The sequence below is a fragment of the Balaenoptera physalus genome (assembly GCF_965194825.1).
Source record: "Balaenoptera physalus genome assembly, chromosome: 18".
Taxonomy (NCBI): Eukaryota; Metazoa; Chordata; class Mammalia; order Artiodactyla; family Balaenopteridae; genus Balaenoptera; species Balaenoptera physalus.
Genome location: NC_138899.1, coordinates 75,824,473 through 75,850,861, shown reverse-complemented (window position 1 = coordinate 75,850,861; position 26,389 = coordinate 75,824,473). Strand labels below are relative to the sequence as shown.

Below are 26,389 nucleotides of genomic sequence, written 5' to 3'. Positions count from 1 at the left end.
CGGAGCCTTCAGGATCCTACTGCTTGCTTTCATGGCTTGTCTCTGCCATTAGCTGTGTAACCTTCGGCCAGTTACTTGATCTCACTGAACGTCAGTTTGTTCATCTGTAAAATGGAGAGGTCATCTCATGCAATCTCCATAACAATCATGCCAAATGAATCCACACAAAACATTTAGTGCAGTACCAGACACTACTAGTGAGTAGAGGATACTGGATTTATCTGGTATGAAAGTAACTTCATAGAGTGAGATTTAGTAACACAATGTAGTAACAAGAAGTCATTTCCAGGGACTTCCCTGGTAGGAAGACTTCCCAGTGGGTAAGCCTCTGTGCTCCCAATGCAGGGGGGCTGGGTTCGATCCCTGGTCAGGGAACTAAGATCCCGCATGCGTGCGCAACTGGGAGTCCACATGCTGTGACTGAGAGGTCCACATGTCGCAACTAAAGATCCCACACACCACGGCAAGGATCCCGCGTGCAGCAGCTAAGACCCAGCACGGACTAAATAAATAAATAAATAAATAAAGAGAAAGAAAATAAGTCATTTCCAGAGCCCTCTGCCATAATGAGCCTTGATCCCTGGAGCACTAAGCAGGACCCTCAGATTTATTCTCAACCCCTCAACCCTTTACTGTTCTTATTTATTTACTAAGTTCCTCCATCGCCCAGACCTGCCCTTGTCCAAAGGCTCAGTGGCTTCCTTGCCGTCTGTTTCATTCAGGACCTGATGGTGAAACTAGACAAATGGGTAAGCTGTTCCAAGGTGTGAATTCCTTCAACACCTTCAGGGCATGTGCCAGCACCGTGCTAGACATTAGGGATACACCTTGAGCCAGGGGGACGCGGTCTCTAACCTCATGGAGCTTACTTGGATTTGAGGGTAACAGGGTCACTCTGCTCTAGCCACACCACTTCTGCTTATTCAATGTCCTGAATATGTCAAGCACATTCCTGCCTCAGGGCCTTTGCACTGGCTGTTTCTGCCACTTGAACACTATGTACCCAGACATCTTCATAGCTTGTTCCCCTAATTCCTTTGAGCTGATGATAAAACAAGCGTTCCCTTGTCGGATGCCTTTCCTAATCACCTTATCTAAAATAGGCTTCCGACCCCTATTCGTCTCTGCCTTCCCTGTTTTATTTCTTTATAGCACTTATTAGCACATGACATATAACTGAGTCTCTATTTGTTAACTGCTTATCTCTTTCCACTAAAATGTAAGCTCCAGAGAGCAGAGACCTTGCCTATTTTGTTTACTACTGTATCCCCGGTACCCAGAGCCATGCCTAAGACATCCTGGGTGCTCAGATAATATTCAGTGAGTAAATAAAAACAAATACTTAAACATGCAATTACAGGCTAATGAGCTAAGTGTGAGACTGGAGATACACAGGACGGTACAGGAGCCCATGTGAAAGGTGCTCAACTCAGAAGCAGAGGTCAAAGCAGGGGCAGGAGGAAGTTAGAAGGAACGGTCTGTGCAAAGGCCCGGGGATGGAAGGGAGCATGGTGCACTCGAGAGTCTGGGGGTCTTCAGGGTGGTTGGAATGCGTCATAAAGGGACAAGAAATAAGGTCAGAGGTACCAGCTCACAGGGCAGGCTTTCTAGTCCTGGTGTCCCCCTGTCATCTCACACTCTCTTGGTGGCTGAAGTAGGTAAATAACAATCAGGTAGTGACCCAAGTGCTAGGATAGAAACTGCATGCCTAAAAATAAAGGAAAATCTAAGAAACCACAGGCCTAGGCTGGCATGGAGTGAAACAGGTTAAAACACGAGAATGATTACTACTTTAATCTTGCGTTACACTAGGTTAATAAATTCCACGTATTCATTTATTCTTGAATATTCTTTAACTTATCCTTTTAACTTAGCAACTATTAACTACCTACTCTGTGCTAGGCACCGTCTAGCCACAGAGGTGATTAACCCAGACAGATGACGTACTCCCCACCTTCACACAGCTTACTGTCCAGTGGGGTGAAAGATGGAAAAACAAACAAACCAAGAAAACAAAGAAAGAAAATCACTGCAAGTTGTAATAAAATCTGAAGGAAATCAGTAAGAAGCCAGACAGGACACCTGCAGCAGCAAAATGGCATGAACCCTGTGAGTGGCTGACTTGCCCAAAGGTGACCAGCTGTGTGGTCAGGGATGCTTGAGGGGGCCGTGGAAACGGTCACAGTCATGCTTCCTGTCTTCCTTCCCGGCACGGGTGACAGTTACCTGGCAATGTTTCTGTGAGGACCTGACCAGAGACTCTTCACTGGTGGGTTATTTGAAGGGACATCCATTTTATTCCAAAACCTCTCCTTTGCATCTACACTGGCCATTTCTCCTTCCAAGGGGTACCAAGAACATTCCCTTCTGTCTCCAGGACCTTTGCGGCTGTGGAAAATGTCCCAGCCCACTCCTTTTTTCTTTTCCATTATGGTTTATTACAGGATACTGAATATAGTTCCCTGTGCGATACAGTAGGACCTTGTTGTTTATCCATCTTATATATCAGTATAATAGTTTGCATCTGCTAATCCCAAACTCCCACTCCATCCCCCCCATGCCCCCTCCCTCTTTGCAACCACAAGTCTGTTCTCTACGTCTGTGTGTCTGTTTCTGCCTTGTAGATAAGTTCATTTGTGTCATATTTTAGATTCCACATATAAGTGATAGCATATGATATTTGTCTTTGTCTAACTTACTTCACTTGGTATGATCATCTCTAGGTCCATCCATGTAGCTGCAAATGCCAGCCCACTTTTCATGGTCATCACTCGGCTCCTTTGCCTCTAGTTCAGTTAGGACAATAGGTATAAATGCTCCCTCTTCACAGACTGTGCAGTGCAGGGCATAGGGCCCCCCAAAATGCGGGGCCTCCCCTCTCCTGGAGTTAGATCGGTGCAGTCAGTCAGCAACGTCTCCTGAGGCCTGCTGGGCTGACACCGCTCTAAACTCATCTTCCACTCCCCACAGGGTTCACTTTATGATGAAGAACGGGCAAAGGGCCACTGGCTGGGGTTGTCAGGCGTGGGACCCCAAGATAAATGGGCCCCTCATCGGGTGCGGGATTGCCCTGGTTGCATTCCCTCTCAGGCGGCACCTGTGTCCTCCCCCTACACTCCACAAATGTCCTCCTGCCACAGAGACAACCTCGGAAATCTCCCTTCCTCCCCTGGAATCTACCCCGTCAGAAAGGTTCCTTCCCTCTCACCCCACTGAGTATGTCTAAGTATGTTCCGCCCATGACCCATTCCCTTCAATACACCTGCCTTGTGGCCCCAAGTCCAGCGAATTGCCTTGCTGTTTGTCCTTGGGTTCCTACGAATACCTGTAGGCAGAATTATCAGCAAGCTTTGAAAGGTCAAGACGTATCTGCGTGTTTGGAACAACTGTTACGACAAGGCAAACGTGAATCCAGAAAATGAGAAAACTTACATAAAAATACACAAGACAGCACCTGTCCCAGAGAAGGGCCAATAGAAAGCAGTTATCAGTCAAGAATAGACTGTTTTTCAGCTCATGCAGCTCAATATTAAAGAAACAAACAACCCAATCCAAAAATGGGCAGAAGACCTAAATAGACATTTCTCCAAAGAAGACATACAGATGGCCAAGAAGCACATGAAAAGCTGCTCAACATCACTAATTATTAGAGAAATGCACATCAAAACTACAATGAGGTATCACCTCACACCAGTTAGAATGGACATCATCAGAAAATCTACAAACAACAAATGCTGGAGAGGGTGTGGAGAAAAGGGAACCCTCTTGCACTGTTGGTGGGAATGTAAATTGATACAGCCACTATGGAGAACAGTATGGAGGTTCCTTAAAAAACTAAAAATAGAATTACCATATGATCCAGCAATCCCACTACTGGGCATATACCCAGAGAAAACCATAATTCAAAAAGACACATGCACCCCAAAGTTCATTGCAGTACTATTTACAATAGCCAGGTCATGGAAGCAACCTAAATGCCCATCGACAGACGAATGGATAAAGAAGATGTGGTACATATATACAATGGAATATTACTCAGCCCTAAAAAGGAACGAAATTGAGTCATTTGTTGAGACGTGGACGGATCTAGAGACTGTCATACAGAGTGAAGTAAGTCAGAAAGAGAAAAACAAGTATTGTATATTAACGCATGTATGTGGAACCTAGAATAATGGTACAGATGAACCAGTTTGCAGGGCAGAATTTGAGACACAGATGTAGAGAACAAACGTATGGACACCAAGGGGGGAAAACCGCGGTGGGGTGGGGATGGTGGTGTGCTGAATTGGGCGATTGGGATTGACATGTATACACTGATGTGTATAATATTGATGACTAATAAGAACCTGCAGTATAAAACAAACAAACAAACAAACAAAACAACTAATACTAAACTTTCTTTGGGTTATTTGTATGGAAATATGTTAATATAAATGTTTCAGACATTACATGAAATTTCTAAAAATCTTATATGTTCTGGTATAATGTTATAAGTCATAATTCTAGTTATTACTTTAAAATGTATATCTCAGAAATAACTAAATTTCCTTGTCAATTGGATTATTATGAACTTTCATCAAATCTTTAACCGTGGTCATTTTTAAGTCTTTTGTCATTTACAGACAGTTCTGGGTGTACTCTGATGCTTTAGCAAAAATGTTCCTATAAAAGGGTTTCATCTTCAAGGAATTCATGGAAAAGACTCTGACAAGTACAGGTTTCTGGTAACTGTACTGCTGAACTGAATGAATAAGCATTTTCAGAACTCTAATGAAAAACTGATGAACTCATAAAAGTGCTAACAAAAGATCAAGATGAAAAAAAAATTAATTACATGGGACTGAGTGAACTGATGAGGATGATTATAATTTTTGTGACTTTCTGTTTGAATAAAAAAAAACAAAAATCCCCCCCAAAAAATAGACTGTTTTTACATGTATAACTGAATCACTTTTCAGTGCGCCTGGAACTAACACAACATTGTAAATCAACTATACTTCAATTTCAGAAAAAGAAAAAAAAATCATATTCCAGAAAAGAAGACTAGGTCGTTTTAAACTCTGTATTTGCTTTCTGGGGGAAGAAATATGTGAATATGGTCTGGAAGGGCGTAGGGTGACTCTTCTCCCCCAGCTACACGATTCCCCCTGGCGACAGCCACTGCCAACCGTTGCTTGTGCATTTTCCACAGGTTTTGTGAAGAGCTTCTTAATAAGTGAAGCTTTCACTGTGGAGAACAAATTCCTATAACCTGGCTTCACAGTTACTTGCGGAAACGATCGTCTTCCCTCTCCTCCTGATTCCAGCCAATCCCCGTTATCACCTGCACATTTCCATTGCGTTATTCCATTCTGAAAGAGAAGATGAATAAAGGTAACAAAAAGGCTTTGAAGGAATGTAGACTCTCCACTGTGGCCAAGGTTAGCAGGAATCATACTTGGCTCGGAGCCCCTTCAGAGCTCCGAGCCTGAAGCCAATTTCTCTATAATGGAATCGTTCCCTAATTGTTCCCTAATGAAAAGGAATGATAATGTTTGATATGATAATTATATATTGTAGAATCTATTTATAGAAAAAAATAAATGCACCATTGCTAGTACAATAGCAGAAATACATATATACAAAGGTGGTGGGACTATTTGTGAATTGCTTGCTTGCTTGCTTTTTTCTACTTTCTAAATATCCTTTAATGTGCTTTATAATAAAAATATATATACTTTACAATTTGCAATACTTTGATTTAATTTTATCTGGGCGTTCACTCTGCGTGTGTATTTAAATATTAATTACACTCCACTGAAAGAGGAAAGGTAATAAAATCTTCCGTTAACACAAACACATTGAGCAAATGAAATCCACTCTGTTCTGGCCTGTATGTTTATTTCTTGAGAGCATATACAGCATCACAGAAAGTGACGATTCTCTGCCAGGCTTGAGTGTTGGGCTCACCTGGGGATCTTTAGAAAAATCCAGAGGCATAGGTCCTGCCCACAGAGATTCTGACGTCGTTCTGTGGTGTGGCCTGGTCTGGGGTTTTTATAAGCTTCCCAAGTAATTCTAACATGGAATCAAGGTTGGAAATCACTGATTTAAAAAAAGAAAACGGGAGTGAACTCCACTGAGAATTTACTGAAATAAAACATCTAAGAGAGTGTCTTTATGAACTATAGCCAATCTTGCTCAAATTAGGAGAAAAATCTAGCATTTTGGCAGTTCAAGAATGAAAAATACCCTAGAATTTCAAGTTTATTAGAAATAATCATGATCCTCCCTACTCAGCATGTGCCTGGCATTTTACATACATCACCTCTAATCTGCATAAAAGCTCTAGACGTGAAATAGCGTGGGACCTTAGTTCCCTGATCAGGGATCGAACCCTGACCCCCCAGCAGTGGAAGCTCAGAGTCCTAACCACTGGACCACCAAGGAAGTCCCCAGTACCCATTTTAAAAGATGAGATTCAAAGAAGTTACGCAATTTGCCCCAAAACACACAGCCAGTAACAGAAGGGGCTGGGGGCTTACAGCTCTGATGCAGAAGCCTGCGCTTACTTCCCACCCCACGTCACTTCCACTTAAGAATAAAAGATGCACTGTCACACAGAACAATGCACAGAGTATGACCTAACTTTCGTTCAAACAAACAGTTCTCAGTGTGCGTGCCTGGAAGAGATCCAGGTGGACGGTCACCACCCTGCAGACCCCCTTCTGGGGAGGCAGGCCCAGCGACTTTTGCTTTACATACTTTAAATATTTCTGTTGTTTGGATGTTTTTACAAGGAGCATGAGTTCTATCTGTAAAGTATAATCTATAAAATACTAATACTGAAGTAACCATCACCAGTAGTTGGGGCTCGAGGGCGAACTTCTCAAGTCCAGTCCAGGGTTCCCTAAACCTTTGTCCTCTTCATTGTCGACTAGGAGTCATAGTCATGCCTCGGGCGGATTCACACAAAAGGAATAGTGTGTACACTATACCTACATTATATTACCTATAGTCATTATAATAATCTATGCATCACCGTGCCATACAGCAGAAACTAACACAACATTGTAAATCAATTACACTCCAATAAATAATTAATAAAAAATAATCTATGTAGTTCTTTACACTGAAAGATCTTTAAATTTCTTCCTTATTTAAAAACCTGGCAGGACTTCCTTGATGGTGCAGAGGTTAAGAATCTGCCTGCCAATGCAGGGGACACAGGTTCGAGCCCTGGTCTGGGAAGATCCCACATGCCGCGGAGCAACTAAGCCCGTGCGCCACAACTACTGAGCCTGCGCTCTAGAGCCCACGAGCCACAACTACTGAGCCCGCGAGCCACAACTAGTGAAGCCCGCGTGCCTAGAGCCCATGCTCCGCAACAAGAGAAGCCACCACAATGAGAAGCCCGCACACCACAACGCAGAGTAGCCCCCGCTCACCACAACTAGAGAAAGCCCACGCGCAGCAATGAAGACCCAACGCAGCCAAAAATAAATTAAAAAAAAAAGATTTAAAAAAAAACAACTGGCATTTTTTGCGGATGGGGAACCGAGGTCCGACTCATGCAATACTTCCATGGCTGTTTATATGGCTTCGAAGTTTCTGAATTCCTAATCTCCTTTCCTAGCACCAGCCCTGCTCCATCTCTGCACTCTGGGGAGATTGGTGACTTCCCATGAAGTCACATTGGACAAAGATTAGGTCATTTTTAAAGCTTGTTTGCTCTTTTAACCATGAGGGGGAAAAAAGTCCAAATCAGTCAAAACAAAACAGCAACCCTATGTGTCCAGAGATGTCCATGGAGAAAGTGGAGATAAACAAGCCGCACTCCTGCGTCTCCTAACAGCAGTGCGTCTCAGCTCACTCTTTAAAAGCTGCAGGGTGCCAGGCCCTGGGTTTTATCAGACCCCCTCAGCTATCCCCACAGCTCTACCAGGACTCACTGCAGGGGACCAAGAGCCCATCCTGTGGTTTCCAAACATCAGGGCAGGCCTCGGTCACAAACAGTTCCATGTTTTTGTTTTTAGCATAAGATAGAACAAATAAACTCTGCAGACTGCTTGGTCCTCAACGGTATTGATGAGGGGAAATTGCAGATCACAGAGACACGCTTTAAATTAACAGGATGTACATGAGCCAGACATAATTAACCGAGCAGGACCAAGGGAAAAGAACCTGCTTTGGAACACTTGTTGAAACCCTCCATGCAACTTCTCAAATAAAAACTCCAAATAAAAACTCCAGGATTTAACTGCTACCTCTGACATAGTATAAAATAAGGAACAGCTACTTCCTGGAGAAAGTTGACTATAAGTTGAAGGGAAAGGAGAGATTGATCTTCCCTCTGCAGGAAGCGGGGAGATCCTCGTGGTCTCAACAGCCCTTTCATGTGAACACGTAGCCCTGAGACCGGGGTTCAGGCTGAGTTAATTAGCAGCGTCTACTTGGGAGAAAGTTCCAAGCAGGATGCTGAGGTGGAAGGAGGGGCGGGCCAGAGCTCACGTAGGGGCCGACCCGTCCTGCTGTGCCTCTGACGACAAATGGGATGCGGAGTCTGGGTGAAAACGGGGTACTGGCATTGAAGAGAGAAAAGACACGTGCTCTCCCTCTCACGCACACACACAGGATGGGAACACAAAACAAATGATGGGAAGTGTGATGAAAAAGATCTAGGTCCCAAGAGGAGCCAGATTAGAGAAACGCTGAAGTGTTAGCAACGGGTCACATACTTGGAAGTCATTGGGCACAACCCGAAATGAAGGGCCCGGTCAGCCTTCTTCTAAAGAGGGAGAAGGAACTGGTGAGGGGAGAGTGTGTGTAAAGAGAGGAGAGACGAACTTTTCGTGACTATTAGAGGCTGTTTATCAGGTAGTTGGAGTGCGTGGGGGGATGGGAGTGTCCAGGAATGAAAGTCTTCATCAGAGAAAGAGCTCAAGGCCTCAGGGCCAGTTCCGGGATTAGAAAGGATGAAGCAAGAATCAGAATCAGGGGAAATGAGAGGGCAACATGGGTGGGGGAAGAAGGGGGCAGCAGCCCTTACCCTTCAGCTACACCATCTCTCTTTTCTCCATCAACTTGAGGCAGCTTCTAGAAAATTCTACTCCATGGAGGAGGAATTCTGAGGCTCCAAAAAATTAAGTAATAGGATCAGCTCACACAGCCATTAAAGGAGGTAGAGATGGGATCTCACCTCACTGCGGCCTTGATGCCAAGGCCCCTTGCTCCATCCCCTCCACCATGCTGTCACTCAAGGCGGGGACAAGCCATGGAATATCTTAAAAAAAAAAACAAAACGAAACAGCCTGAGAAAGTTGAGAGCAATAGGAAAGTATCGAATCAGTCTGACTGACCCTCTCAAGGGCTCTGACATCTTAAGATGCATGGCCTACGTGACACAGTGCCTGAGTAGGAGAGTTTAATATTTTGCCATATTGTTTTTCTGGGTGTGGTGTGCTATTGTTACAGGCTGCACACCCAGACAACATTGTGTGAGGGTTGCTGCTTACCTGGAAACTCCAGGCACCGGGATTTTAACTGCAAGAGTCAGAAGGGGTCCACCCTTTGCAGGTATCTTGCTGTAATAACAGCTGGCAGCTCTCTGTGACCCAGGACTTTATGAAGATGACAGAAGGAAGTATCGAGAATGCTTGAACCCACACTACGAAATAAGACCAATGCAGGTATTTCTAGATAACTTACAATTTGATGCAACAAACCGTACATGATATAGAAAGGAGTTTTGGCATAAACTCCCAAATTCTTCTCCTTGAAGGGTAAGAAAAACTCTCTAGCCAGGGGTGGCTCAGAGAACGTTCTGGTCTGAAGTCCTCTCTACATCTTGGGTTTTCATGTTCTGGTGTTCTCCTAAGCTTATTCCACGTTGGTATCATGTCTCTACATGGGACTTGCTCAAATTTCACTTTATGCAGTAAATACTCAGTAATAATATTCCTAAGGAGATTTATTATCTGCCATGGGCTCACCCAAATGCCTGCTACTCCTGACTGCTGCTTTGCAAAGGGTTTCTCTACCAGAAAGTCTGAAAACCCATGGTTCTGGCCAATGGTATTTGGATTCTGCCCAGTTTGTGTCAGAAGAGATTGTATTCAGCTTCTTCTGATGGGAAGAGTGACCTCTTTATTTGGGACCCTCCTCTGACCAAGCACAGGGATGCTGGGACACTTGGTGTGTAGTGTATCACAAATCTTTAGGAATAACAGTTCAGGGGGCTTCCTATTAACTATTTCGTCCTCAGTATTGTGGAGGCTGCACTACGATATGCTGCTAAAGGGCCCAGTAGGTCTAGGTTCTTAAACGAAAACCATCCAGGTTTTGATAGTAGAGGAACTAATTTAATTTAAATGAAACGTGAACACCTTTGATGTGCTAGGTGCTATGTTCGGAGCTTCACATACATGCTTTTATTTAGTTCTAGAATGTCTTTATGAGGTGGGTGTTCTATGCCCATCTTACAGATGAGGAAACCAAGACTCTAAGAAATTAGCTGGCTTGTACAAGGTCAAGGTCACACAGCCACTAGGAGACCAGAAGATCTAGGATTTCAAAAATTTTATGGTGGTGGTGCTAAAAACACATAACATAAAATTTACCATCTTAACTGTTTTTAAGGTATAGTCCAGTAGTGTTAACTCTGTTCATATACTGTGCAAAAGATTTCTGGAATTTTTTCACCTTGCAAAACTGAAACTCTAAATCCATTGAACAATAACTCCCCCTCCCCCCTCCCTGTAGCCCCTGGCAACCGTGAGTCTACTTTCTGTTTCTATGAGTTTGACTACTCTGGATACCCCTTATAAGTGGAATCATACCTAGTATTTTTCTTTCTGTGACTGGCTAGTTTCACTTAGCATAATGTCCTCAAGATCCATCCATGTTGTAGCATGAGTCAGAATTTCCTTTCTTCTTAAGGCTCCGCAATATTCCATTGTATGCATACACCACATTTTCTTTACAGAGCTAGGATTTTAATCCAAGTTCGGGAGGCTCCAGACCCCATGCTCCTCTCTTGTGCGTAAACCACGTTCCCTGGTCAGTGCTTTAAAGAGAATTGTAAATTTCATGTTATACATTAAATGCAAGAGAAGTGAGACAGCGGTGTCCCGGCTCAGCTCTCAGCATCGCAAGCCCAGAAGTGGAGTGGCAGAGGGCTGCCTGACTTACACGCTTCCAGGGGAAGCACCCCGAACTTCTCCTCGCACAGAGCCCAGCTCGCCACTCCTCCCATCACTGCCTCCTGACACACGCCTGCTCCAGCACACGCCCGGGCCTCTCCTCTCCTGTATGTCACGTACCAAGGTCTCCAGGACGTCTCCGGCTGAATATAAATAGCCCCGAGACCTCAAACTCCCCACCCTTCCTCACCCAGCCTTCCCTGTTGCCCAACTTCCCCGTCCTGTGGGCTGTGCCAGTGTCCTGCTGCTTCTGCAAGTCTGCAGCCTGGTAATCTTTGCCACCTCTCCGGTTTTCATCACTCACCAGCCACTGCCAAGGACACCAGCTTCCTCCTCGGCAGCCCGAATCTTTCCCTTCCCCAGAATCCCATCCAAATCCCCCGACCAGGCCCAGATGGCTTTGCACCTGCGACGTGGTTCTTCTTATTCGCCCCCAACACTCCCACCCTCCCCTCCCCCACCCCCGAAGGCTGGTCTTGAATTACCTGTAACCGTTTCTCCACAATCATCTAATCAAGTCAAACTCAGCACTGTCCTGCTCAGATCTTTCCCCCGGCTGCTCCTCGTCGTCTTCCATCTTCACCTGACCCTCCTCGGTCAGCTTTGTTCTGCTCACGGGTATTTTCTGGGCCCACCCCACCCCCAAGCCGTGCACCTGACCTTCACCTCCACCTCCAGCCTGTGGACAGGCACCTAAGCCACCTCGGTCCTGGGTCTCCTCTCCCGTGCACTGCCAAGCGTCCCCACCCTCCTCTTCTCCCTCCTTCTCCTTGGATTGCAGTTTGTGACCCAGATTCATTCCACCCCACTGTCTCGTCTGTCATTTCTGACCTTTCTCAGGTTTTGAGATAAGTAACCTGTGTCTTTATAAATATTTTAATCAACTGTATATGGCTTTATCTTTCTTTCCACCTAAGTTCCCTTGAGCATGAACTTGGACGGCTCTTCATATTCCCAAGTGGCTCCCTCGTCCTCCCAGCATGTATTATACCATAAATAAATGACACCATAAATAAATCAGGGGCGAGGAGAGTCAGGATAACAACAGAACTGTTTTTCCAGCCAAGATGAGTTCAGTGGGGTCAGGGACGGGAAGGAGACTCAGAGGCAGTGGAGCTGGGGTCCAGATGCTGACGAGCTCCTGAGACGAGGGCAGCATCTTCTAGCAAAACAAGCCCTGATGGAGATCCCTGAGAAGTTTAGGGGGTGTCTCTGTTCAGGCCTGGCACCTAGGCATGAGGGAGGGCTCCCCGGGCCCTCAGCTAGAGCATGATCCCGAGGGAGACCGCCAGCTACACCCGCCCCCCCAGCACGGGATGCACAGAAGGGCCAAAGGAAAGGGGAGCCACATGCTGGACACCACAACCGGGGAGGGGGCTGGGGAGAAGCCTCGCCATCGGCAGGGGCCGAGGGCAACGCTCTGGACCAGGGGGCGGGTCCCAGCTCATTGGAGGCCAAAGACAACCATGGACCAGACACACCTGCTCTTGCTCTCCACCCTGTCACGGACGTAACAAAACCTTAAATAAGCCTCCCTTAATCCCCATTTAATCCTGAGAGAAGGAAAGGGCAAGAGAGAAGTGGGAGGATCCTGACCTGACTGACGGTTTACCCCAAAGCAGCAGAGTTTAAACCAGAAGTGACCCAGTTACTCGAATTGGCAAGAGCCAGGCTCTGCCCCCAGGAGGAAACGGGGCTGCAGAGCTGAGCTGGCTTCATGACGGTCTGTGGAATTCCTCTCCTCTGTACAAATGATGTGCCCAGCACACAGCCTGCAGAAATGGACGACTTGTGAACTAGGCCCTCTGGGACGGCAGGGGCTTTGGAGGTGACCTAGGTGGAGCCTGTCACTTCAGTGACAAGGACCCAGGACTTGAGAAGGAGCAGGGATGTGGCCAGCAGGTGGGGACCCAGCACCGGCGCCTGCTCCCCCGCTTCCCCGGCCAGGCTTTCCATCACCTGCCGCTGCTGCCCGGCTCTGTCCTCCTCTGAAAGCAGGAGACGCCACACTGAGGGTTACAAGGACAGGCAAACTGAGTTAACATGACAGCACTGGTTTAAATGAAAGGACTCAGTAATGCCCAATATCCCACTGCCTGTATGTACATTAAGAATGTGAAATTGGGGCTTCCCTGGTGGCGCAGTGGTTGAGAATCTGCCTGCCAATGCAGGGGACACGGGTTCGAGCCCTGGTCTGGGAGGATCCCACATGCCGCGGGGCAACTGGGCCCGTGAGCCACAACTACTGAGCCTGCGCGTCTGGAGCCTGTGCTCCGCAACAAGAGAGGCCGCGATAGTGAGAGGCCCGCGCATCGCGATGAAGAGTGGCCCCCGCTTGCCACAACTAGAGAAAGCCCTCGCACAGAAACGAAGACCCAATACAGCCAAAAATAAATAAATTAATTAATTATTTAAAAAAAAAAAATCTTAAAAAAAAAAAGAATGTGAAATTGATGTGGGAGCAGGGGCGTGCCGAGTGGGAAGAAGCTTTTTAACATCAAAATCCAGGTGGGGCAGAGGGGTTGGGGGAGTGGGCAGGTAGAGGTAGCTCCCTGCCAGGCCCCAGGCTGGGTGACTTGGGGTAAGAGATCGGGCACCTGGAGCCCCCATCCTGCCGGGTGTGAAGGGGGAGGGCCCTGGCTGGGCATCCCTGCAGCTAGAAGGTTAAACTTCAATCATTCCTCACTTGAAGAACATTTACTGTACCTTTTATAGGAAGGGTGCTTCCCGCCCGCCAAATTATACCCATTCTCACAATTATCTAACACTTTTTCACAATTACAGAGAAGAAGCCAACCCAACTTAGTCTTACCTTTTTCTGAGTACAGTCCTGTCCCAAATCCCCCTGCACTTCTAAGCCAAGGGTAGAATCTCTTCGTGTTGAATTAGGGAGTCACGGGTCATCACTCTGCGGTGATTAAGGATTCACCTTCCCCATGTGAATGCTTCATTTCCCCCACAGAAGAACTATGTGTAGCACAGAAGCAGAGAAACGTATCTAAAAGCTTATTATGAGTAATCTCATAAGCTTATTATGAGTACCTTTATTCCAAGTGATAAGTGAAAGCGAATACCTCTTTGTACAGTGTCTAGATGAGCACGCCTGATGTTTAAGAAGCACTTGTTGAATGAAAAGTGTCTCAGCAATTATAGCTAAATGTCTCCTTCCATTTTGTTGGCTGGAATAAGCTGCAGCTAACTATGTTAATCACACCTGTCATTTATATCCAGAGTATTGCTGATCTTACATTAGAGGGCAACAATTTTCAAGTTCGTGAAGCAAGGTTACCCCGTCAAATTGTTTCTTGCTGGCTTTTCGGGGTGGGGAGAGAGAAGGGAAGGTGATAGAGAGACCCCTGGGGTCTTTGGCTCTGGGGTGATCATATGTTTGTGCTTATGTGCAAATAAACGGCCACAAATGAATCTTGAGTCGCTGGGCCCAGGGAGCTAGGAAGGGGCGTGTGCTCAGGGTTGCTGTGGACTCAAGCATGAGGCTGAGGACTGGGAGTCAAGTTGGAGGCCCGTAGTACTTTCTGCTTACAAACCCCCAGGTGATGTGACGTTTACACAGGTGAGGGTACCCGGCACCACTTCCTTGCACTGCGTGTTAAAGGACAGCTAAGTTCTCTCAGGTTATTTTGTGCAAGGGAGTCAAAGGTGACAGTACTAATCGTGACCATGTGACTAAGTACCACAGGAGGAAGGCATGGTGGACCCTGATGCTGTGATCACCCCCGCAAATCCATATGTTGAAACCTAATCCCCAAGGTGATGGTATTGGGAGGTGGGGCCTGTGGGAGGTGATTAGGTCATGAGGGTGGAGCCCTTGTAAATGGGATTCGTGCCCTCCTAAAAGAGACCCCAGAAAGCTCCCTTGCCTTCCACCATGTGAGGACACAGCAAGAAGGCACCAGCTATGAACCACAAAGGGGCCTCTCACCAGACACTGAATCTGCTGGTGCCTTGATCTTGGACTTCTCAGCCTCCAGAACTGGGAGAAATAAATGTCTGTTGTTTATAAGCCACCCAGCCGATGGTAGTTGCTATAGCAGCCCAGATGGGTAAGACAACCCCATTTGTGTGTGGTGGGTAAAAATGGAAGTGGGCAGCTGAACCCATCAGTACATACCCTTGCTTTGTTTTATTTATAATACTAACATAATATTCACGGGGTGCTGGGCACTTTCCCTAAATGCCTGACTCAGGTTCACGTTCGCTCATGACAACCCTGAGCCTGGTCGCTCTTCCAGGGAGGTGGAGCTGGGCTGGGGACACTTCGCGGCTGGTGCCAGTCTGTGCCCCCTGCACCGCGCTGTCCTGACTTTCCCTGAGGGTCAGCAGTGCCAGGTCACAGCGTGCTCCTCTCCCTCTGGCCCTAATCACCTCGGTAAGCACCTAATTATTTGTTCACTCCTTCAGCCCCGTGTACTCCGCAATGGCAGAGACTAGACATGTGACACTCACCAGTGTCTCCAGGACCCAACTCAATACCTGGCACATCGTGTAGGCCCTCGAAAACGAATGGCTTGATTCAAGCATCGGTTCTATTCATCTGTAATATATGTAGAACTGAGCTGACAACAAGAACAGTCTTAGAATTAATCTTGTTTGGTTGAAATTGATACATTCCAAGTATATGAGACATTTCCAAAGTCTGAAATCGTCTAAAAACTATGGTTTTACAAAATAGCAATTTGAGATATCATCTATTAAAAATGTACTCTTTTCTAGGCAGTTATATTAAGCATGTGACATGCATTTTCTCATTTAATTTTTATCACCACTGTATAAAGTAGATACTACTTTGTCTACTTCTTTTCTTTCTTTCTTTCTTTCTTTTTGCAATTTCAGATGCACTAGCACAACATTGGTTAATTGTAACTGGTTAATTGGTTAAGGAACACTGTCGTTCCAGGCATGGCCCTCTCCTGCTTGTCTTCTATTCATTTATTCATATTTTAATTAACAAAATGAACTTGCCAATGAACTTGCCGCCCAACCCAAGAACCAGAACATGAACAGTAACTCGTATCCATCTCTGTGCTCCTCCCAACCCATTCTCTTGTTCACCCCACACACAACCACTATCCAGAATTTTGCATTTCCTTGTTTTTTTCTATTGCATACCCAAATACTTGATTGCTTAGTTTTAGTTAGATTTGGACTTGATGAAAAGGGTGGCAGGCTTTTGTTCACTGGGCATCACATTCCTCAGGTTCATCCATGCTTTTCACAAGGGGCTGGAGTTCAGTCATTTTCTCAGCTGTGTAATTTTTCCATACATTCTTCTGTTGATGGGCATTTCTGTTGCTTTCTATTCTTTGTTATTATGAAGGGCTGTTTCTCTTGGGTATAATGTCGATTTTACAGAGGAAGAAATGGAGGCACAGAGAAGTTAAATAACTTACCCAAGATCTCCCAGCCAGTAAGTGGCTGAAGCAGGATTTGAACCTAGGTCTCTCTAGCTCTGAAGCATGTCATCTTTCACCACTTTATTCTACAGCCTCTATCAGCCTTCCCATAAGAAAAAGATAACAGGAGGTAAAGAACACATTTTCCTTCCTCATTTACTGGTAGAAAGTTACCCCACCCTCGCTTTTGTCTATAGGAGAAGAAAAACTTGTGCGTTGAGTTAATTAGCCTTTCAAATAAAACCACTAACTCTTTTGAATGAAGCAGCTATCCACTCCTCCCCATTTCAAAAAGTAACATTGTTGGGTACAGTATTTATCTCAGAGACTACATGTACAAATAGTTCGGCTTTACACCTACAATCTGTTTAGCTCCTGGTTTGGAGCCTAAATTCCCTTTACAATAGAGTCAATTGCAGGTGCCTGTGTATATTTCTTTTTTTTTTTTTAATCAAAAGTTTTAAAGTAGAAAATGATGGGAAAATAAAGTAAAATGTTCATTTCTACAGCCTTCTATAATGTTCCTAGAAGCAAGATAACTAAATTCAACTCTTTGGGTTAAAAATAGGTTTTACATGGAAAACAGCTCAGTAAAATAAAAGAAGCTCTCATCTATAAACTGTAGATCACAATTTTAAAACAAATGATTTTACTTACTTGCGAGGAAACTCTCCAAAGAAAATGCTTAGTTATTTGGAATTTAGAAAAAATAGGAATGAATGCAATATGTGTTTGTGTTTATACAGTTTGCTCTTTGAAAAAATAGACATTGCTGTACTTTGGGCACTAAACAGTGTAAACCTTGAATTTGTGTAGATGTTTGATGTGGACCAGATTGAGGTCTGGTTTCTACAAGGTCACGTTCTGGCTCCAGAAACCTCAGTGACCCGATGCTGTCCTAAAACAGACCATTCTGTGGGCAACCCATTTTTTTAACAGCTATTTCTCACTTCTATTTCCAACCTTTCTGTGTATGTGGATTTGAGGCACACAGATGTTTTTACTGTTGCTTAAAAATATAAAACAGGAAAAGTTTATACTCATATAACAACTTTACAGAAAGTTTAGGAAATAGAAGGGAAAAAAATCTAACATACTCTCACCATCCTCATTCAAACTCCTGCCATTGCTGTGTTTTTCCTTTTCATCCTGGCCTGTGTGTATACACATCCTCTATAGGGCCAAACAGGGATGTGTCTATATTTCCCTATGCTGCGTGTCTTTGCTTGGATTTTCCCAGCATCAGACCCTGAGATGAGGTATTCACACAAAGGTAGTTTATTCGGGAAGTGCAGGCAACACCACGGGCGGCATGGGTATCAACACAGGGAAGGGAGAGCAGCTGATAAACAGCACCCTTATCAAGTGATAGAAGCTTAACCCCATAGGAAATTTGGGGACACAGTGCAAAACACGCAGCTCAAAGGGGTACTGAAGCTGGGGAACTTATACATCGACTCCCCACAGCCATTGCTTAAGGACTGCCCCGGGGGTGGAGAAGGGGAGCCAATTCCTAATTAGCTAATTCCTAATTTCTGTGTGTGTGTCCATAATTGAGCGTGCTTGGGAAAGACCCCCCCCCCCCCATTCAGAGATGCTCAATCTGGCTGCTGGAACTTGGTTAGAACAACTGAGAACACTTGGTGGCGTGGCTGGACCCAGAGTGTCTGCTCTACTGCTTTGTTCACTTTACACTCGTTACGATACCTACCTACATGTCCTTGTTGTTACACAGTCTTTACCCTTATGAGATTAATTTCTGCACAATATTTCATAATGGAATCATAATCTAACTATCCCTCTAATACTGGATATTTACATTGCTTCAAAATGGAACAAGTGAGTTGGCAACAAATAGCTAACTCATTTCTGTCCAAGCTCTAAAAGCTGGAGCTGTATACCAGGGGATGGAAACACGTGTTCTTAAAGATATTGGAAGTTCTCTAGTCAAACAAGCCAAGCAGAACCCCTCAGATGAAGACAACCAAGAGAATCATGACCAAGTAGCCCAGCAACATGTGCTCTGAATCAGATGTACTGTTATTTAGAGTGACACTTGAATTGTTGGTGTGTGTTCACGTGATAGCTGTACTTTGTTCTTCAAAATGTCTAAAGGTCTACAAATTTTGTATATCAACACTTTGTACCTGGGCCATGATAGTTAGGAAGCACAAAGCTATCAAATCATTTGGTACCAGAAAGTAACATTGAAACAGAGACCTAGATTTGGCTGTGGTTGGCTGCCATCTTGGGGCGGCCACGTGCATCTCTGTGTTTCACCTGGAAATCAAGGTGTGCAGCAGACACAGTCTGCAGCTCCTCCTACAGCCATACCACCCTCCCCCTTCTTCCTTGCTAACACTACTCTGATTTTATGTAAATGCCAGGTGGAGAGTCCCTCTCCTCGGGGAAATCAGTCCTGACACAACCCCAGGGGAAAGTCATATTTGGTTTGAGTCACTTGCAGTAATTCCTTTCTCCTTAGCCACATACTCACTTTCCCAGCTTCCTCTGAGGTTAGGAAAGGCCAAGTTAAAATAATAATTCATACATGATACAACATTTTCCACGTGCCTTTAGGTACTTTGTGTATATTTAAACTCATTTACTTCTCAAAACAACCCTAGGGGCTAAGCATAGTATTACCATCCTATTTTACCAAGGAGGAAACTGTGCAACAGAGAAGCTAAGTAAATTTCCTAGGGTCACATGGCTAGCAAGTGTTGGAGCAAAGACTCTCACTCAGGCGTGTTTCCAAGATCAATGCTCCTTTGTCATATGGGGAATACCCAGGCTTGTCTTTATGTAACCAGGAGTCCATCCGAGTATATGCCTGAAGGAGCAAAGGTTGTCCTGTGGAGACATTGCCTTTCCTGTACCGCCTTCCTCATCACCAGTGATTCCCACAGGAGTTACCTCGTGGCTTTGAATGATCAAAATTCAGAGTTTCTCTTAAAGGCCTCACAATTAATCATAAACATTAGTCAGAATCACCTTACTGAAAGGTAGCAGGTAAGAACGCTTAATTCCCTCTTTTTCCCACCCTTTTGAGGTTAGGTTGTGTAGATTAGACTGCTTGCAGAATCGCTTTCCCTCCAGTTCCTCCCTGTGTCTCACACGAGTGCATGCGTGCATGCACACACACACACACACACACGCACGGCACCCATATTGGTGGTACTTCAGGACAGGCTCTCCTTCTCTTCCTGCTCTTTCAACTTCCTGTTTAGAGAAACTTTTCCTCACACCTCATCCCAACCTGCTCTCAGCTTTTTAGGTCACTGACTTGTATTTTTTCTTTAGTTTTTCTGTTGACTCTCACTTGTTGGCCCAAGGCACACCATAATCTTTCAGGAGAGAAGGATGGGCTCTTTTCACAGAGTCCTTATGTTCTGTCTTAGCAATCAGCCAACACTGCTCCCAACTCCACAGGGCCTTTAGGTCCCACCTACCTTGACCCCAACCTCAAAAGTAGCAACTTGGGCTGGAGCATCAAAGACTCAGGCAGTAACTTTGTAATTGTCAGTTGTCAGTGACACTGGGCCCTCCAGCAAGCACCACGCATCCTTCCTCTAGGTCCAGGTTAATGGGAATACAGTCCTGGGAAAAAAATGACTTGAGGTTTTACTTGAAGAACCATTCTGAGTTCTCTTTGAGAAATCACATAGAATGATAGAGTGGCCAGAACATTGGTTATAGGAAAACATTGTCTCAGTGTTCAAATGGGAGAAGGCTGTATCACAGAAACTCTAACCCTATAGCTTAATCCACCCTGGACATGACCTAGAGCATTCTGAGAAGTCCAGGGAGAAGCCCCAAGAATCATCACGAATTCACGAAGAACAAACCAGGCCAGGCTGACCTTGCCTTCACTTTCGAGAGGGCTGGTAAATGAGAAAAGCAAATCTTAACCTCAGCTCTCAAAACAACCAGTGCAAGGAGGGTGGAGTTATAACTTGCCCTCCAGGGATTAGACATATATTCAGTCTATATTACTCTGTTTCTGGCTCTTAAAATATAAAAGAGGAAGCTTTAAACCGGGCAGTTGTTACTCTTAAATACTCAGAGGGCTGTTGTGTAGTAAAGGATTAGACATCAGAGGGCAGAACCAGGATAAGTGTGCACAAAACACAGGGAGGTTGCTCTGCACTCCGTATAGGGAAAAACTTTCTCACACTTAGAACGGGGTTTCTTAAACCTGACTCCTGTACAGACTCCCTCATAGAGAAAAAATATTCTTGCAAATCCCCAGGGTTTACAAATATTTTTCTATAATTTTTTTTAAATTGAAGTATAGTTGATTTACAATATTATATTAGTTTCAGGTGTACAACACAGTGATTCAATATTTTTATAGATTATACTCCATTTAAAGTTATTACAAAACAATGGCTATATTTCTCAGTGCTGTACTATGTATCCCTCGTTGCATATCTATCTTATACAGAGTAGTTTGTATCTCTCAATTCCCTACCCCTATCTTGCCTGCCACACCCTCCCCACTGGTAACGACTAGTTCATTCTCTATATCTGTGAGTCTGTTTCTGTTTTGTTATATACATTCGTTTGTTTTATTTTTTAGATTCCACATATAAGTGATAACATAGAGCATTTTTCTTTCTCTGTTGGACTTACTTCACTAAACATAATACTCTCTAGGTCCATCCACATTGTTGCAAATGGCAGAATTTCATTCTTTTTTTTTTTTAAAGGCTGAGTAACATTCCATTATATATGCATACATACCACATCTTCATTCGTCTGTTGAGGGACACTTAGGTGGCTTCCATATCTTGGCTATTGTAAATAACGCTACTGTGAACAATGGGGTGCACATATCTTTTCAGGTTAGTGTTTTTATCTTCTTTGAACATATATCCAGGAGTGAAATTGCTGGATCATATAGTAGTTCTGTTTTTAGTTTTTTGAGGAACCTCCATACTGTTTTCCATAGTGGCTGCTGCAATTTACATTCCCACCACAATGTACACGTGTTTCCTTTTCTCCGCATAGTTGCCAACGTTTTTTATTTGTGTTTTTTTGATGATAGCCATTCTGACAGGTGTGAGGTGGTACCTCGTGGTGGTTTTGATTTGCATTTCTTTGATGATTAGCGATATTGAGCATCTTTTCATGTGGTTGTTGGCCATCTGTATGTCTTCTTTGGAAAAATGTTTATACAGTTCTTCTGCCCACCTTTTAATTGGGTTGTTTGTTTTTTTTGGATATTGAGTTGTATGTATGAGCTGTATATATATTTTGGATATTAACCTTTTATTAGTCATATCATTTGCAAGTATTTTCTCTATAGCATTTCTTAATTATGGGGCATACAACTAGGTATAAGCCCTTATGCTTACAGGTATACAAATTTAGAAATTAAATTAACAAACTACATTTACAAATGTATAAATTAAATGCAAACAAACTACAATGTCAACAATATTGAAATAGCCTTATTTTAATGTGAGAGATTATATCGTTTGCCGAAACAAAATCACCCTTCAGGACACGAATATGGTACCAATGATGGCTTTTGTCTTGGGGAGGTGTAGACCACTGCATAATTTGTGGTAACTCAAACCAAACACATTTCTTTTTCTGAACCACAGACAAACCTTCATTTATGAGGCATACTATGATGTCACTTCCCTTCACTAAAATTAACATCATTTGTTGCCTGTTCAGTCCAACTCTGTTCTTTACTTATTCGTCCCAAACAATTAAAGTAGAACTAGTCCCATAACACATAAACAAAAGTAAGATTGAAAATATCTCTGGTGGTCCTCAGATAAAAAGTGGTCATTGCATCTGTCAAAACCCCTAGTGGTAAGGGAGGGATGGATTAGGAGTTTGGGATTAGCAGATGCAAACTATTATATGTAGAATGGATAAACAACAAGGTCTTACTGTATAGCACAGGGAACTATATTCAGTATCCTATGATAAGCCATAATGGAAAAGAATATGAAAAAGAATGTATATCTATAACTGAATCACTTTACTGTACAGCGGAAGTTAACACAACATTGTAAATCAACTATACTTCAATAAAATAAATTTAAAAAGTAAAATCCCTAGAATGTACAACACAAAAAATGAACCCTAGCAGTAAAGTATGGATTTTAATTAATAATAATGTATTGATACTGGCTCATCAACTGTAACAAACATGCTACACTAATGTAAGATATTAATCATAGGGAAATTGGAGGTGGAGGGGTTAGGGGGTATGAGGTATGTCTAAACTTTTCACTCAATTTCTCTGTAAACCTAAAGCAGCTCATAAACAGAAAGTTTACTAATGAGAAAAAAGTGGTCATGGTGGCATGTTTACATATTAATTCTCTTTCGATTGTTGTCCAAATAAAACAACAAAAATTTGCAGATCTTGTTTAGAACAGTCAGACCTCCAAAAATACGTCTGTGCGTTCTAGGTTCCTCACCATGGTTCAAGAAGTGCTGAAATCGGGGGTTCAGGAATGGAATGGGGTATTCTGAAAAGTTGCTAGAGCTCTTTCTTCAAAGTGTTCAAGAAAATGCCTAGAAGGTCACCTTTCAAAGACGTTCTTCTGGGGATATTTGCTTTGGGAGAGAGGTCAGAACACATGATCTCTAATTCCAAGATTATATAATTCCAGTTTTTATGAAGATTTAACCCTGAATTAATTTACTTTTAGCTCTGCTTTTCACAGACTGCAGTGACCCAATGCCAGAGCAATAATATGCTTGAACCTGCAGCTTTCTAAGTCTTTCTCTTAATTCCCACAACCCAGTCCAAATAGCAACAATTTCATTTAGGCCATCCAGTTGTCAATTTTTGGTCCTGGGAAAGAAAAACTAATAAACCCCACTTCATTCCAGCAAACGCAGATCACATTCCTTTCCGATGGCCTACCGCATTCCACTCCGAGCTAAGTACCATAGTTCTAGCTCTGCTTGACAACTTCGGGCAATTCATTTCCTAACTGTTCTCTTTGAGAAACCCTAGAAAACCTTTTTATTTCATGATTCCCTATGGAAAATATTTCCTTCCATGAATCTGAGGCTAGGATAGATCTGTAAAGGACTTCTGTAATTCTAAACTCTAAAAAAAAATCCACTTTTTATACTTTATTGAATTCACATGTGTACATCTTTGTTTAGTTTTAGCAAACGGCATTGACATATTAGAAGTTGTAACATCATGGGCACTGAGTAAGTAAAAACCCTTCTGCAAAGTGTTCATTGGGTCTGAATATTTAATTTCACTTGGGGTAGAGTAGTTTTCCATTTGAAAGTAAGGAAGCTGGATCCTAGTCATAAAAGTGGGTGTCTAAGGGAGGAGTAGACACCCAGGTTTTCTGGTTCCCATCTGTCTCTCTCTCCCCTGCCCCATGACATCAGACTTCTCACACTTCTGATTTGGGACTGCCAGAGAGGATGGCTGGCTGAGAGGCATGGCTTTTCATCGCCACCTACCGTCTACTCCAAGAACTGCATTAATATTTCAGACATCCCAGTCCCAAATCCATGAGTGGAGACAACTCTCCCAACCGCAGAAAGAAGAAATGTATTGGAATAGAAAGAAAGAATAAAATGGAAGAGCAAGTGAACAAAGATTCTGGGGAATAAGGCTGAAAAATGAGGCACCAAGGAAAACCTGCCTCTATCTCTACTTTGATATTTCCAAAAGGGAACCCTTATTTATCAGAGGTTACAATCAAACTCGAATAGGTTGGAATAAGGTGATGTTTCCAGTGCAATAAGATCTAGTAATTATTCTCAAACTGAATTAAAAGCAGTTATTTGATAACATATTTATTGAGTGATGTAAACACCCCTGTTTTTATAATTGCTATCCCTGTGTGTTCCTTGTCCGAAAGCTATTACAAGGTTAGCATCAAGATATTTTTGAACACAGCAACAATCTAAAAAAAGACAAAACATGCCTCCCTGATGTGTTGAGATTCTTCTTTTTTCACTTCAGTGGTAATTTTTTTTTCATACTTTCACCAGTTTCAGGAAAGGGTGGGTTAGAGTCAGGGGCTTCCTGAAACTTTTTAGAACAAGAATTCTAATTCAGTGTGTTTAGAGGGGCCCCCTGAGAATCGTGTTTTGGAACATACCAACCCCATGTGGTATTATCTTTGCCAATTTTGCAGTTTCGTGTGAGATTTATTTTTAATCTTTAACAAAGCATGCCCGTGTTTATCTTAAGTTATGAAAAAGTGTAATCGTTTAAAACAAAACTTTTAAAAATAATTAAATATACAATGAATGCTGAAACATAAAAGTCAGACAGAATGTTACCTTAACAAGAAAGAGTTTCCTAAAGATCAAAGGATTGTTGTTTGTTCTATTTGCTAAAGACAAGTAACAAGTACTTTCACTTTAAGGGATTCGGTGGCTATTTGAAGGAGGCTAGGAGAAGTCTCCATTGCCTGACCCCAGCAAGATAAACGCTTCCCACCCCTCACATTCACGGAGCTGGAAAATTTACTTATTGACGCTAAAAATATATACTTCGTGTTTAGAATGGAATGCTGAGATTTGATTGAAGGCAGTACATGAATCAAGCCAATGGCATTTTGGGGGCACGTCTTTCAATCTTATTTAAAATTATGGGGGAGAGACAATACTTTGGGCTTTCCTTTATTTTGTGTATGGGCAATATGTAATCAGTGCAGCACTGAGTAGGAATTAATTGAATGGGCTTATGTATCCATCATGGAATGCAGCTGCTTCCAAGTTCAATGCACCTCTCATGTTGTGCTGATTTGATGCTACCTTTAATAAAGAAGGGAAGAAATGGGCTTTTAGAGCATGAAATCTACAGATCTGGGTTTTCTTTAAGTCAGTAATACTAGTTAAGTCACTTATGGACTGACATGTCAGAATAGGATAAGATGGAAATACACTCTCAGTTCAATTGGTGGTGGCCGGTAAGAGATGAGTTTGGATAATGGTGGTCCCTACTTTTATGAGGCCATTGTAATCAGCCGAAGCAACTTTAGATGGTGCAAATATCAGGCTGTTTCCAATCTGCAGCTATCAGGTGAGCCCTACCAAATGCTGCAAAAATACTACTCAAAGAGAAACGACAGTTCTTTTCATTTATCTCCTATGTGTCCTCTCCAAAGAGCTTCAAAATATGCTTGCTATTTTTTATGAAAGCTTTCAACTAATATTTATTTTGCATGTGGCTAGATTGTGATTTCCGTTTTTTTATGGCATTGTGGCTGGATTTTCTACCCAGGAAGTATAGCAAAATGCTAAGAGCTTGAGCTCTAGAGCCTGACAAACTGATTCTGTCACTGGCTTATGAGATATGGGCAATGAAGTTTTCTAAGCCATAATTTGCTCATTTGCAAAATGGCAAATGTTAATAGGAATTAACTTGAAAGGTTTGAACATAGGTCGGGGGCTCAGCACAGGGCCTGGCATTCTGTGGTAACTGTTGTTATAATACTGTTGTTATAATCACTTACAAGAAGCCTAAAAGATGTGAGGCAGTAGTTGAGGGAAATCCCACACCACCTCTCTTTTCACCTCGGTTCCTCTCTGCTCTAGTCTCACTGAACGATCTGGAAGTTCTTAGTACAGTGATCCTCGGGGGGCAGTCCACAGCCTCATGCTGCGAGGGGTGAAAGAAGGAAGAAGGTCCTGCAGCAAAGAGAGTGACCCCGACAAATGCAGACATGACAGAACATTCATACTGAAGAGGGTTTTGCTGGTCCAATCATTCTTCAGAACCCTACCTGGGACTGAACTTAACTGCAGTGTGTGATAAATATCCCATGACGTTGGGAAATCTTA

At 43.5% G+C, this 26,389-nt stretch overlaps 1 long non-coding RNA gene across 2 annotated transcripts; it reads right to left on the bottom strand.

Moving 5' to 3' along the window:
- Positions 1 to 9: 9 nt before the first annotated feature.
- On the bottom strand, positions 10 to 26,233 carry LOC309647332. Of its 2 annotated transcripts, none has more exons than XR_014255977.1 (3): positions 11,666 to 26,233; positions 9,495 to 11,044; positions 10 to 9,262 (listed from the first exon to the last, which is right to left on the bottom strand). It is a non-coding gene; the product is annotated as an uncharacterized lncRNA (long non-coding RNA). The 2 variants fall into 2 exon arrangements; XR_014255978.1 differs by having other exon boundaries at positions 10 to 9,646; positions 10,818 to 11,044.
- Positions 26,234 to 26,389: the final 156 nt, after the last annotated feature.